The sequence below is a fragment of the Arachis ipaensis genome, unplaced genomic scaffold (genome assembly GCF_000816755.2).
Source record: "Arachis ipaensis cultivar K30076 unplaced genomic scaffold, Araip1.1 Aipa481, whole genome shotgun sequence".
Classification (NCBI taxonomy): Eukaryota; Viridiplantae; Streptophyta; class Magnoliopsida; order Fabales; family Fabaceae; genus Arachis; species Arachis ipaensis.
In genome coordinates this window covers 37,542-51,007 of record NW_015496076.1, presented here as the reverse complement: position 1 = coordinate 51,007, position 13,466 = coordinate 37,542, and the positions used below count along the sequence as shown (strand labels likewise).

The following is a 13,466-nucleotide window of genomic DNA, read 5'->3' as shown; positions in this document are numbered from 1 at the left end:
GTCCTCCACCAAAAGAGCAATTGTTCTGAACCAAGGTGATGAGTTGTGGTTTGAGTTCAAAATTGTTAACATTGACATTTGGAGCCAAGATGCTGCTCCCACAATGTCTAGGATTTGCAAAGGTATAGGAAGCCAAAACTCTCCTCTGGGGTGGGTTGTCATTGTTGTTGTCTTCTCCACCTGGTGGATTGGTTAAATGTTCCTCCATCTCTTGGAATTCTTCGTCTGATTCCTCTTCTCCAACAATGTTTTTCCCTCTTTCAGCTCTTCTTAACCTCCTGAGAGTTCTTTCATCTTGTTCATGAAAATTGGGTATTGTAACACCCTCACTATCAGAAGTCACGTTTCCGGTTGCGCTACTCTGATAGCAAGAGGTACTACGACTACTTTACATACTAACTATTAAAATAGGAGCCTGTGACTCGACACTGTATCGCTGATTTCTTTGAAAATCAGAAATAAATACTTTATCTTAAGAAAAATGCAAGCAGGCATAGATTCATATACAAGACTCCTTACATAATATCTCATAATATAATATACATATAGAACATACAACTTCTATCCCTCTTACAAACTTGTAATAACAAAGACGAGGGAAGAAAATAATCTATTTAACACAACAGCATATAAACCAAACTCAGTATAACTCTTCTTTATGTCTCTTCATCTGGTTCCTGAAAAGGTAAAGCTGTAGGGGGTGAGAACCTAACCACACGGTCTCACCACGGAGTTTCAAAGTTGTCATAAGAAGATATCTAATAAGAAATCTGCGTTCAAGCTTAGTGATTATCATTGCCTTATGAATATTTAAAAGAAAACAATAGGCAATCATTCAAAACCTTTTCGAGGAAACAAAGTTTAATCTTTCAGAAATCCAAAATCTTCCTTTTCTTATAGGAAAATCTCAATCAGAAATCAACCACGCAATCAAACAACACCATCATTAATTCAGCACCAAAGTTCATTCTCAAATGTAGCACGCCAGGACAAACACAGACAAGACATACAAGGAAAACACAAGTAGATAGCAGTTACAGCAAATAGTTCAAGTAGCAGTTAAGAACAGTTTAGCAATTAGGCAAACCCAAACAAGTTCAAACTCAAGCAAAGCATACAAATGCATATGATGCATGCCTGTCCTATGGCTGATGAGGCTCATCTGTCGGTTATCCAGCCAACCCGACAAGTCTGAATTGTACTTAGACTGTCCCCCGACGTGCATCCCCAAGAGTCTATGCATAGCTTTTTCTCAAATAATCAATATTGCTCAATGGGGGTAACATTCCCGGAAATTTATATAGTGCCCGGTCACACTTACATCGTAGGGTCAACAGAATATCGAGTTCTCAACCTGGTACACGTGGTAGCAAGCCACGGCACTTAATCCAGGGAACCTCGTATCTCAGATATCATCATTCATAAGCCATTTCATTCTCATAATCAGTATATAATCATTTATCAAGCCATGGTATTAACCTTCATGTAACATTCTCAATCCATATATCAACATTCTCGACATCCTCAACATCATCATCATTTACCAATCCATATCTCATTTTCAAATTCATTCAAAAATCATATTTTAAAGAAAATCTTTATCATCCTTCTCTCCATTCCGCTCATTGACAACCCCAATTCAAAACATATTTCTTTCTTTGATAAACAAATCAACCCTAAGACATGTAATGTTTAAAACCAAATCTTTTCAGATAATACTTAAAGTGGAACTTCCAATTTTATAAAATTTCGGCAGCATCTCCTCTAAAACTCGGATACTGCCACCCTTTTCGGGTCCCATCCAAACATTTCTCAAATCTTTTTCAACCATTTCCAAATCTCAAACATTTTCCAGAGTTGAGCCGGTTCCGATACCAAATTATTTTTAAATCAAACCAATTCCAACAGTAAAACTCTTTTTAAAATCAAATCAGCTCAAATAGTAATCCATTTATAAAATCAGACCAGCCCCAGAATCAATTCATTTGTATTACTAAGTAAACTCCAAAACCAAGAAAAAATCCACTTTTCATAATAATCAAGCAAATACCATTTCAAACCGGTTTTTATCAACAACCATACACCACTCACGCAATCAAGCATCCAATAATCCAGTCCAACAAACCAACACATCCACAAGACAAATATAATCACAGAAATATATCTTTTCGCATCAATATCTATTTATCACAACTCTGAATTATAAAATAAATTTTAAGAAAACCCCTACCTCAGTTAGCTGAGTCCACGTAACTAATCGTGATAATTTCCTTTTCTTTCAAATCATGGCGACAGTGATAACAATAACCCCCCACGGGAACAGCAACAGCCCCGACGCCTCTTACAACAGCCGTGTTAATATAAATTGCAATTACAGTGACTGAAACAGTTTCCAGAAACCCAAGACAAAGGACATGTATCAAAAATCGAATCAGAACAAGCATGACAAAGATAGTAAAACATGTAAATGGCCTAGAATCGAAAAAGATATCCGACCAGAATCATTAGGAATAGCTCTGGTGTTGGCTCTCAGCGGCAGAAGAACAGAAATCAGACCTAGACACCCGTCCTAGCAGCATTAGCCTCACTCCATGTGATTAAGGCAATGGAGACGCCAACAATAATCAGAATAGTGGCACAAACTAGGAGCAGAACAGATTTTGAAAGGTTCTAAAATGTAAACTCTTACCGTAATGAAGGAATAATGACTGAACCAAACTGCAGAAAGTTTGGCGGTGGTTCAGGCGGCGGCAGAAACGAGATGGCGATGGACTTTCTGCGGCGGCAGAGAAACTTGCAGTGACCCCTGACACAGACAACCTCAGCAACCACTCTAACAGTGAAAATCGACTTAATAGACAAAGAAGCTGAAGCAAGGTTTAGAGTTTACCAAGCAGACCTAGACATCAGTGGCGGTTTTTGGTGGCAGCGGGGATCCCCAAGCAATTCTGATGAATTTGCAGAAATTAAATTGCATGGAAGTAAAGAGAACAGGGAATTAAATTGCTGAATCTTAAAGAACAAGAAATTAAATAGCAGGAACTTAAAATGCAAGAAATGTAAATAGCGGAATCTTAAAGTGCAAGAAATGTAAACGGCTGGAATTGTAAAGGGAATTGGGGCTTGGATTTAAACAAGGAAAAGTTAAATTGCATTAAACAGAAGAGTAAAAGGGAATTGGGACTGAATCGGATCTGAAACAGAAAAGTAAATGAACATATAAAGCAGTAAACAGAGAATTGAAATGGGAAATCAGATCTCAGGACCCAGAGACTAGAAAGCCAAGTCTAGATCTCAATGCCTTCCTAGATCCAACAAGAACAATTACAAGGGAATGCTTTATATGTTCATTTACTTTTCTGTTTCGGATCCGATTCAATCCCAATTCCCTTTTACTCTTCTGTTTAATGCAATTTACTTTTCCTTGTTTAAATTCTGCAAATCCAAATTTACATTTCTTGCAATCTAAGTTTCCGCAATTTATGTTACTTGCACTTTAAGATTCAACAATTTAATTCTCGTCCTCTTTAATTTCATGTCAATTACCCATTCCCTTTACTTTCTATGCAATTTAAATTCTGCAAATCACAAATCTCTCAACCAAATCTTGATTCGCTTGACTAAATCAACCACTAAACTAAAATTGCTCAATCCTTCAATCCCTGTGGGATCGACCTCACTCCCGTGAGTTTTTATTACTTGATGCGACCCGGTGCACTTGCCGGTTAGAATTGTGTGTTTTGGGAGAAATTCATTTTTCCTCCAAAATACTCATCAAGGTTTATTGTTCTTCCCAAGATTTCTTCATTTCTTCTTCATATTTTTTGATCACAGATTCAAGGGAAGTTTTTGAGGGTTGTGAATGTTCCTTTGTTACCTCAAGTTCATTTTCATTTTCAACCACCTCATTCTTCATTGGAAGTTCACTTAATACAGTAGCCTCCTCATCTTGCTCTTCCACTTTATCCTTCACATCCATCAATTGGTCTTCATCCTTACTGTTTGATGGTTTTAAGTTCCCCCTTGTTTGTTCTAAGGGCCCATTCATCTTCTTGAAGACGATTTCTTTCCAGGATGGGGATTTTGTGTATCTTTCCACGAGTTTTCTGTGTATTTCAATGGCTTGAAGGTAATCCTCATCTGTTGGTTCAAGAGATGAAGGTTGAGAATAATTTTGGTGACATGAATGTATTGTGGTGAAGTTGTGTTGAGGGGTGTGGAATGAGTTGTGTGATTGATGGGATGACTTCTTTGGATTTTGGAGAAAACTTTGTGTTGAGGCATAATCAAGTGATGAAGATCTTTCAAATGAGAAATTAGGATGTGAGGGTGGATGCTCTTTCATTCCTTGGTGATGCTCTTTCATTCCTTGGTGATACTCCCAGCCACCATTAGAATAATGACTTGAATCATTTTGTGGTGGTGGGAAGTATCCCATATGATTCTCTTGCTCATCTTGTGTTTCTGAAGCAAATCTCCATGGATTGGAGTGCTCAGAATTTGTATTTTCTTGGTGATATTCCCAGCCATCATTAGAGATTGGTGATGGTGGGTAATATCCCATAAAATTTGTTTGATCATAAGATGAGTTGAACTCCATTTGAGTTTTGTAAAACACAACACCAAGGAAAATTAAAATTCATATCTCAGAGATGAATTTCTTAGTGAGGCAATAACTCAAACACCTTGGTTTCAACTTAGAACAGAGAACAAAAATAAAGAAAATGCTTGATCTAGAATTTTCACCCACTTAATAATTGTTGATCTAAATCAATCCCCGGCAACGGCGCCAAAAACTTGATGAGTATTTTCGGAAAACGAAAAACGAATCCCAAACACATAAAACTAACCGGCAAGTGCACCGGGTCGCATCAAGTAGTAAAACTCACGTGAGTGAGGTTGATCCCACGAGGATTGATGGATCAAGCAACTTTAGTGGGTGATTAGTTTAGTCAAGCTGACATTGAAGTGAATTGTGTGAAATTGTAGCCAACAGAAAGTAAATGACAATGAATTTAAAGTTGCAGAATGTAAATTGGCACGTAACTTAAAGAGCAAGAAATGTAAATTGGTAAAATCTTAAATGACAAGAAATATAAAATTGCATTAAATGTAAAGGGGAGTGGGTGCTGGAAATTAAAAGAAAGCAGTAGATCAAGTAACTGGAAAGTTAAATTGCAAGAAGAATAAAAGGAATTAGGATTTGGGATGTAAACAAGGAAATATGCAGAGCAATAAATCCGAGGAAGTATTAAAATGCGATAGATCTCAACAGAGAAGGAAAATTTCTTAAAGAAGCAAAACAGAAATATAACTCAATTGCAAAATCTAAATGAGAGGTTGAAGATCTCAGGGGTTGGATGAGACTAGAGACCAAGTCTAGATCTCAATTCCTTCCTTGATCCAACAGAGAATAATTGCAGAAGAAAATAGAGAGGAAAGCAGTAAAGAGAGTTTTGATTCAAATCAAAATTCACTAAAATTATGCAGACAAGTAAACAGAGAGAATTCTCAAGGTGAGATTGAAACAGAATTTCTTCAATTCTCAACCCAAGATTCAAAACAAAAATGAAAACTAAGAGAGGGAACTCTCAAATCCTAATGCTCCCTAGTGCTCTCTGATGGAGCTCCCCTTCTAAAATTAAAATGATGCCTTTTTATAGGCTTTTACAAATATGACAAATGAAAATGAAATTGAAAAGCAAATTACAAAGAAAATAAAATTCCTAATCAAATTGTTTCTTATGCCTTTGAGTGATGTCAATTGGGCTTTTGGCCTTGATGGAATTGGGTTGAAAATAGCCTCTGTTGATTGCTCTTGACCTTGGGAAATATTTAAGCTTTGAACCGGACCATGAACCAAAAAAAGTTTGAGTCAAAGTTTGAGGCAAACTTTGACTCAAGCTTTTTGTAGCAGCTTGCTCTTTTTGCTGTCATCCACGTTTGGCTTAAAGTTTGAGGTCAAACTTTAGCTCAAACGTGGATCCTCCCTTGCATGTCTTGTGGCGCTACTTTGTCCTCTTGTCAACGTTGTCAATTTCATGCCCACTATAGACTATTATATATGGTTGGAAAGCTCTGAATATCAGCTTTCTAACCCAATTAGAATCACCTCAATTGGACATCTACAACTCAAGTTATGCTCCTTTGAAGAGGACAGGGTCGCTGGCTTTGGTGCACAACGTTTGAGGTAAAGTTTGCCTCAAACGTGGTCGAAAACGCCAGATTTTGGAGGCTCAAACGCATTGTCCACCCCATACTATTATATATTGTTGGAAAGCCCTGAATGTCTACTTTCCAATGCCGTTGGAAGAGCATCATTTGGAGCTCCACAGCTCGAGTTATACTCCGTCGAAGGTGCAGAGGTCAGTTGGCCTCACTGCAGGTTGCCACCATGTTCGTTTATGCATATTTCGGAGCAGTTTTCTCCCTCAATTTTAGTGTCCACCATGCAGTGCCATATATGCTTGGAAAGCTCTCGATTCCTACTTTCCATTGCTTTTTGAATCACCTCATTTGGAGCTCTGTAGCTCAAGTTATTCATGTTGGAAGTATACCCCTTGTATGCATGTGTGGTGCCAACGTTTGCCAAAAAGTTTGAGGCAAACGTTGGCTCAAGCTTTTTCCTCCAGGGTCTGTATGTGTGGCGCCAACGTTTGCCAAAAAACTTGAGGCAAACGTTGGCGCAAGCTTTTGCTCCATCCAGGGTGTTTTCAACTCTTCCAAAAGTTTGAGCTAAAGCTTGAGTGCAGCAAAAAAATCAACTTTCTGAGTGCAGCATTATCTGGAGAATAAAAAAATTAAAAATTTTAAAAAACTAAATTTTTTATTTTTGAAATTTTAAATTATATGATTAATTTTTTTATTTCAATTAGAAAAATAAAATAAAGTCCAACAATATCTGTTAAATAACAGAGTTGTAAAATTATTTTTTTAATTTTTAAACTTAAAAAATAATTTTTTTTCTACTTGTATAAAAAATAAAAAATTCCAAATTATTCAAAAAATAAAAAAATTATAATTTTAAATTTTTTAAATTAATCTATTCTTAATTTGTGAGCAAGTGCAGCAAAAAAAGTCAACTGTCCAGGTGTAGTCTTATCCGGTGAATAAAAAGATAAAAAAAATATTTTAAAAAAATTTAAAATTTTAAAAAGCTAAATTTTTTATTTTTAATTTTTAAATTATATTATTAAATATTTTTAATTTTAATTAGAAAAATAAAATAAAGTTCAGCAATATCCAGTAAACAAAAAATCTGTAAATTTTTTAATTTTGTTTAAAGTTTTAAACTAAAAAATAATTTTTTTTCTAATAGTAGAAAAATAAAAAATTCCAACAATATTCAAAAACTAAAAAAATTGAAAAATAAAAAATTTTAAATTTTTTTAATTAATTTATTCTTATTTTGTGAACAAGTGCAGCATTATCTGGAGAATAAAAAAATTAAAATTTTAAATTTTTTTATTAACTTATTCTTAATTTGTGAATAAGTGCAGCAAAAGAAAGTCAATTGTCCGTGTGATGCATTATTGATGCATTCGCATATTTGCTATTTTAACTAGTTAGTTTAGTTAGCTTTAGTTCATTTTCGTTCATTATTACTAAAATAAACAAGCAATTTTGTGAGTTTTTTCTCCATGCATTCATGAACCAAGAACTAGGTGGAATTTGGCCATATTTGTGCAAAGAATTCAAGGAGTTGACAAATGAATTAGCATGAATGAATCTCTTGAAAATTGTTGCATAGAATGGCAAAACTTTGAAGCAAATTCTTTGGTTAATTATAGGTAATGAAGCAAGAAGGTCATGGAGCAAGAATTGGAGCAAGAAGCCTTGAGAATACATCAAGCTTGGCAAGGAGGCAGAGGACTTGCACGTTGCCAACTTGGAGGAAGGGGTGAGTGTTTCATGGCAACGCAAGGCAGCCCTGGAGAAGCAAGTTGGGCGTTGCCAACTTGGAGAAAGGGTGAGTTGTTCAAGGCAATGCTGAGCTAGAAGAATTTGGCCAGGGAGGAGCTTCGAGGGCGTTGCCAACGTGGGAAGTATAGGCGTTATTCAAGGCAACGCTGAGCTAGAAGAATTGGCCCAGGAGGAAGAGAAGCTGGCGTTGCCAACGCCAGGAAACATAGGCGTGTTCAATGACAACGCCAAGCAACAAACATGGAGCCTTGAAGAGGAGTCGAGCACGTTGCCAACTCCAGGAAGAGCTGGAGTGTTTGGTGACAACGCCCAGGCATGGAGGCTGTCCAGGAGAGGAAGCTGGCGTTGCCAACTTGGAGATATAGGGGCGTTATCCACAATAACTCCAACAAGGCAGCCTGACCTTACCTCCTTCAATGGAGTATATCTTTAGCTACAAAACTCCAAATGGGGTGATTCTAATGGCATTTGAAAGTAGACATCCAGAGCTTTCCAACCATATATCATAGTATGGGGTTGGCATTCATTTTGAAGCTTCAAAAGCTGGCGTTACCAACGCTGGAAACAAGGGCGTTTTCACCAAAAACGTGTGCGATTTTGGCAGCCTGACCCTGTCTCCTTCAAACGAGCATAACTTGAGCTACAGATATCCAAATTGAGTGATTCCAGTTGCGTTGAAAAGCTGACATTCAGAGATTTCCAAACATATATAATAGTCTATAGTGGAGCATGAAATGGAAGCTCGAATCAGAGTCATCTTTAGGCTCCAAAAACAAGAACATGAAGTTGAAATTCAAGGAGGCATGAATGAGCCCAAAGAAGGTCGAGCACGTTGCCAAGGCAAGGAGGAGAAGGCGATTTTGTTTTTTAATTTGTTTTTAATTTCATTTCAATTTGTAATTTAGGAAAGCCTATATAAAGGCCATAGTTTCATAGAATAGGGAGCTCTCTCTTAGATTTTTTTTAGACTTTTTATTTTTTTTTCTTTTGGACACTTAGAAAATTTTCTATTACACTAGCATTTTTTACTTTTTACTTTTCTCACCGATTTTCTATTTTGTTTTTCTTGCAACTTTGAATTACAGTTTTAAGATCTTCTTCTTCTTCTTCATCTTCTTCATTCTTATCTACTCAATTCTCATGTTTACTTTTGCAATGGTTGTTGAATTTAGAGCTATGATTCACTAAACCCCATTTTCATTAGGGGGAAGAGCTCTGCTCATTTGAATGAATTGATAACTCTTCTTTTCCTTCTTAATTCAAGTGGTTAATCCAAGAGGAAACTCTTGTTCTTCAAAGATTCAATCACCATCGAGAGAGGGATTAATCTATATGAATTATGTGGTAAATTTGAGAAAGGAGTCACATAGTTCAGTTTAGAGTTCTTCCTTTCATGATTTCCTTGATCAATACACTTTGGTTGGTATGTGAGATGTAACCTCCCTTAGTTGAGATTCTGGAAGTTGTGTGGCTTGGATTAGAAAATGAACTTCATCTCTTCTCATGAACAATTAGATCACGAGAGTGGCAATTGGTTGTGTTGAGAGAAAATTGAGTTACCAAGAGATTGGAACTCAATTACCCACAATTTGCCATGGATCTATACCCATGATTGAGAAGGAATTGATCAACATCAATTCATGAGAATTTGCATCTCTGATCCCTAATGATCCTTTCCATCATTAATTCTCATCTCTTTTGTTTTTTAGTTGTTTGAATACCCATTACCCAATTCCCTTCTACATTCTTGCAATTTATTATTCTTGTCATTTAGATTCTGTTTCTCTAGTTCTTGTTATTTACTCTTATGTTCTCTGAATTTCTGCAACCTTTACTTTCTTGCAATTTATTTTCCATGTCATTTAAGTTTCCTGCACTTTAAGTTTTAGTTATTCACTTTCATCTTCTTTCTCTCTTCTAGTTCTTTAAATTCCTTGCCATTTAAATTTTTGCAATTATGTTCAAAAATCACAAATCTCATGAAATCAAAACCATGTTTGCTTGACTAAATCTACATTTAACTAAAGTTGCTTAATCTACCAATCTCCGTGGGATCGACCTCACTCTTAGTGAGTTTTATTACTTGATACGACTGATGACATGTCACCATGTCATGTTTTTCTATGCTTTTTCATACAAGAAATTGATAATTAGTGCTTAAATATTGCATTCTTTTATGCTTAAATGGTTTATTTCCTTGATCTTTTAATTTTATAAATTTGGTAGGAAATAAGAAGAAAAAGAAGCACAAAATAAGCTAAAAAGGAGACAAAAAGAGCTTTGGGGCACACTTTGAAGTTGGAGCACACTTTGGAGCCTTAGGCGACGCTTTTAAAAGCGTGGCCCATGACCAAATCAAGGAAGCATGAACAATCAGCACACAAAGCTCAATTCACTAGGTGAACTTAGCTTTGCCGTACAAGAAAAATGTGCTTGGAGGCAAGAAATTTCGCTAAGTTAAAAGTGGGCGTTCACAGCATGACCATGCCTCCTTCAAAGGGCAATAACTTGAGCTACAGACGTCTAATTGATGTGCTTCCAGTTGCATTGGAAAGCTGACATTCAGAGCTTTCCAACAATATATCATAGTCCATATTTGGCAGGAAATTGAGGCACGAGTGAAATGCATCTTTAAGGGCTAAAAATAAGCAAAAAAATCAACCAAAGTGGCTTCACCAAGGCTCGAAGGGGGAGACACAAGGAAAGCAAGGCAAGAGCAAAATAGTGCTCAGTTCACTTTTCCAACTTAGCTTTATCGGGCTCCCACTCAAGAAAATTCAAGGAAAAGGCTCACAAAACTTCTTCCACCAAGAGTTGAACTTGGGACCTTGAAGACAAAAGCAAGGCGCCACAAGGGGAGCTCAGTTGGTTTTTCCAACTGAGCACTACTTCCCCCCTTTTCCCCACATTTTGACACGGACCAAAGGCACCAAGCAAGCCTTGTGCGCACAATGGGACACGGCCAAGGCTGGGACGCACGCACAAAATTGGACAAGCAAGGCATTGAAAGCTAAGTTGGGTTTTCCAACTGAGCTTTGCCCTGGGAGCTGCACCATGGTCTAAAATTCAATTAAAAATCAAATTAGATTTAATTCTTCATCAATTAAACCAAGGCCAACTAGATCCATCTCTCTTCAAATCCAAAACAAGCCAAGCCCACATCATCACTCAAAGGCACAAGAACAAGCTAGAATTGGGATTTTCATTTAATTTGTTTTTCATTTCAATTTCATTTTTATTTTGTAAAAAGCCTATATAAAGGCATCACTCTCATTTTCAAGGGGAGCTCCATTAGAAAAGATTAGGGGTTGGCTCCACTAGGGAGCATCAGCATTAGAGAGCTCTCTCTCTTTAGTTTTCTTTTCTTTGTTTTTTTGAATCTTGGGTGGAGAATTGAAGGAGTTCTGTTTCATTCTCCCTCTGAGATTTCACTTTGTTTGCCTTGCTGCATAATTTCAGTGAATTTCAATTTGAATCAAAGTTCTCTTACTGCTTCCATTTGTCTTTATTCTTCAATCTGTTTATTGTTGGATCAAGGAAGGATTTGAGATCTAGACTTGCTTTCTAGTCTCTTCCACTCCTGAGATCTTCAACATTCTTTTAAATTGCTGCAAATTAAGCATTGCTTTTCTGTCTTTACAATTCTTCAAGGCATTTTACTCTTCTGTTAGATCTGTTGCATGATTTTGCATCTTTTACTTCTCTTTTTGATTGCTATTTACATGTTCCTGTTGAATTTTACATTTCCAGCACCCATTCCCCTTTATATTTCATCAATTTACATTTCTTGTCATTTAAGATTCTTGCAATTTACATGGCTTGCTCTTTAAGTTTCTGTCCAATTTATTTTCTGCAATTTATAATTTCTTGTCATTTACTTTCTGCTACTTCAATTGTCACTCAAATCACTCAATGTTAGCTTGACTAAACTAATCACCCACTAAAGTTGCTTGATCCATCAATCCCTGTGGGATCGACCTCACTCTAAGTGAGTTTTACTACTTGATACGACCCGGTACACTTGCCGGTGAGTTTTTGGTATTTTGGAAATTCATTTTTCCACAAAAATACCATCAAGTTTTTGGCGCCGTTGCCGGGGATTGATTTAGATCAACAATGATTAAGTGGGTGAGAAGTCTAGATTAAGCATTTTTTGTTTTTGTTCTTGAAACCAAGGTGTTTGAGTTATTGCCTCACTAAGAAATTCTCATATCTGATATGAGTAATTTCAATTTTCCTTGGTGTTGTGTTTTCCAAAATTCAAATGGAGTTCAACTCATCTTATGATCAAACAAATTTTATGGGATATTACCCACCATCACCAATCTCTAATGGTGGCTGGGAATATCACCAAGAAAATACAAAGTCTGAGCACTCCAATCCATGGAGATTTGTTTCAGAAACACAAGATGAGCAAGAAAATCATACGGGATATCTTCCTCCACCACAAAATGATGCAAGCTGCTATTCTAATGGTGGCTGGGAGGAGCAAAACCAGAAAACATTTGAGTGCCCATATTCCACTTATCAAGAGCCATCTTCACTTGAACGTGCCTTCAATTCACTTATGCAAAACTGTCCAACCTCACCTTCCAGTTTTTCATCTGAAAATTCTTCATCACTTGACTATGCTTCAACACAAAAACCATCCCAAGACTCATAACCAACACAAACTTCCACGAGCCAAAGATTCTCAATGTTTGAGTCTAGATTCAACAGACTTGTGGAGAAACAACAACAATTCTGGAGAGAACTAGAAATCATTTCTCAGGAGACGGATGAGCAATTGGAAGACACAGAGAAATACTTAGAACTACGAAGCAAGGAAAATGAAGACCAATTGATGGATGTGAAGGATAAAGTGGAAGAGCAAGATGAGGAGGCTACTGCATCAAGTGAACTTTCAATGAAGAATGAGGTGGTTGAAAATGAAACTGCACTTGAGGTGACAAAGGAACATGGACATTCACAACCCTCACAAACTTCCCTTGAATCTGTGATAAAAAAATATGAAGAGGAAATGAAGAAATCTTGGGAAGAACAACAAACCTCCTCCATAAAAGAACTATTAAGTCAAATGTTGGGTGCAAAGAAAGGAGTGGAGGAGCAAGAAGGTGAGGAAGTCATTCAAGAAAATTCACACTCAAGTGTGGCAGAGAAGTACATGAAGGAAGAGCTCATGGAACCACCAATGCAAGAAGCTCTTGATGAAGAAATAACTCCAATAATCACACATCAACCAAGTTTTAAACTCAAAGGAGTGAAGGCAATTAGCAAGAACACTAATCCTGTCCCTGATCCAGCAAGCAAGATTAATCAAGCCATTTGCAAAAGGAAGCTTGCTGAGGAAAGGCCAAGACAAGGGACACTAGCTGAATCTTCTCCCCTCTTAAGGTCATTCCTCTTAACAAACTGGAAGAAGAGGAAGAAAGTGAAGAACAACATGTCAAGCTAATGACACTAAAGAGCACTTGTTGGGAGGTAACCCAACCGTAGGTAACATTTCTTCTCTGCTTTGTCTTCGTTCTTTGTTTTGTTTAAAT

At 36.8% G+C, this 13,466-nt stretch overlaps 1 long non-coding RNA gene across 1 annotated transcript; it reads right to left on the bottom strand.

The window, feature by feature from the left end:
* Positions 1–490: 490 nt before the first annotated feature.
* On the bottom strand, positions 491–13,301 carry LOC110268596. The gene is made up of 3 exons (XR_002356833.1): positions 13,291–13,301; positions 11,902–11,905; positions 491–691 (listed from the first exon to the last, which is right to left on the bottom strand). It is a non-coding gene; the product is annotated as an uncharacterized LOC110268596 (long non-coding RNA).
* Positions 13,302–13,466: the final 165 nt, after the last annotated feature.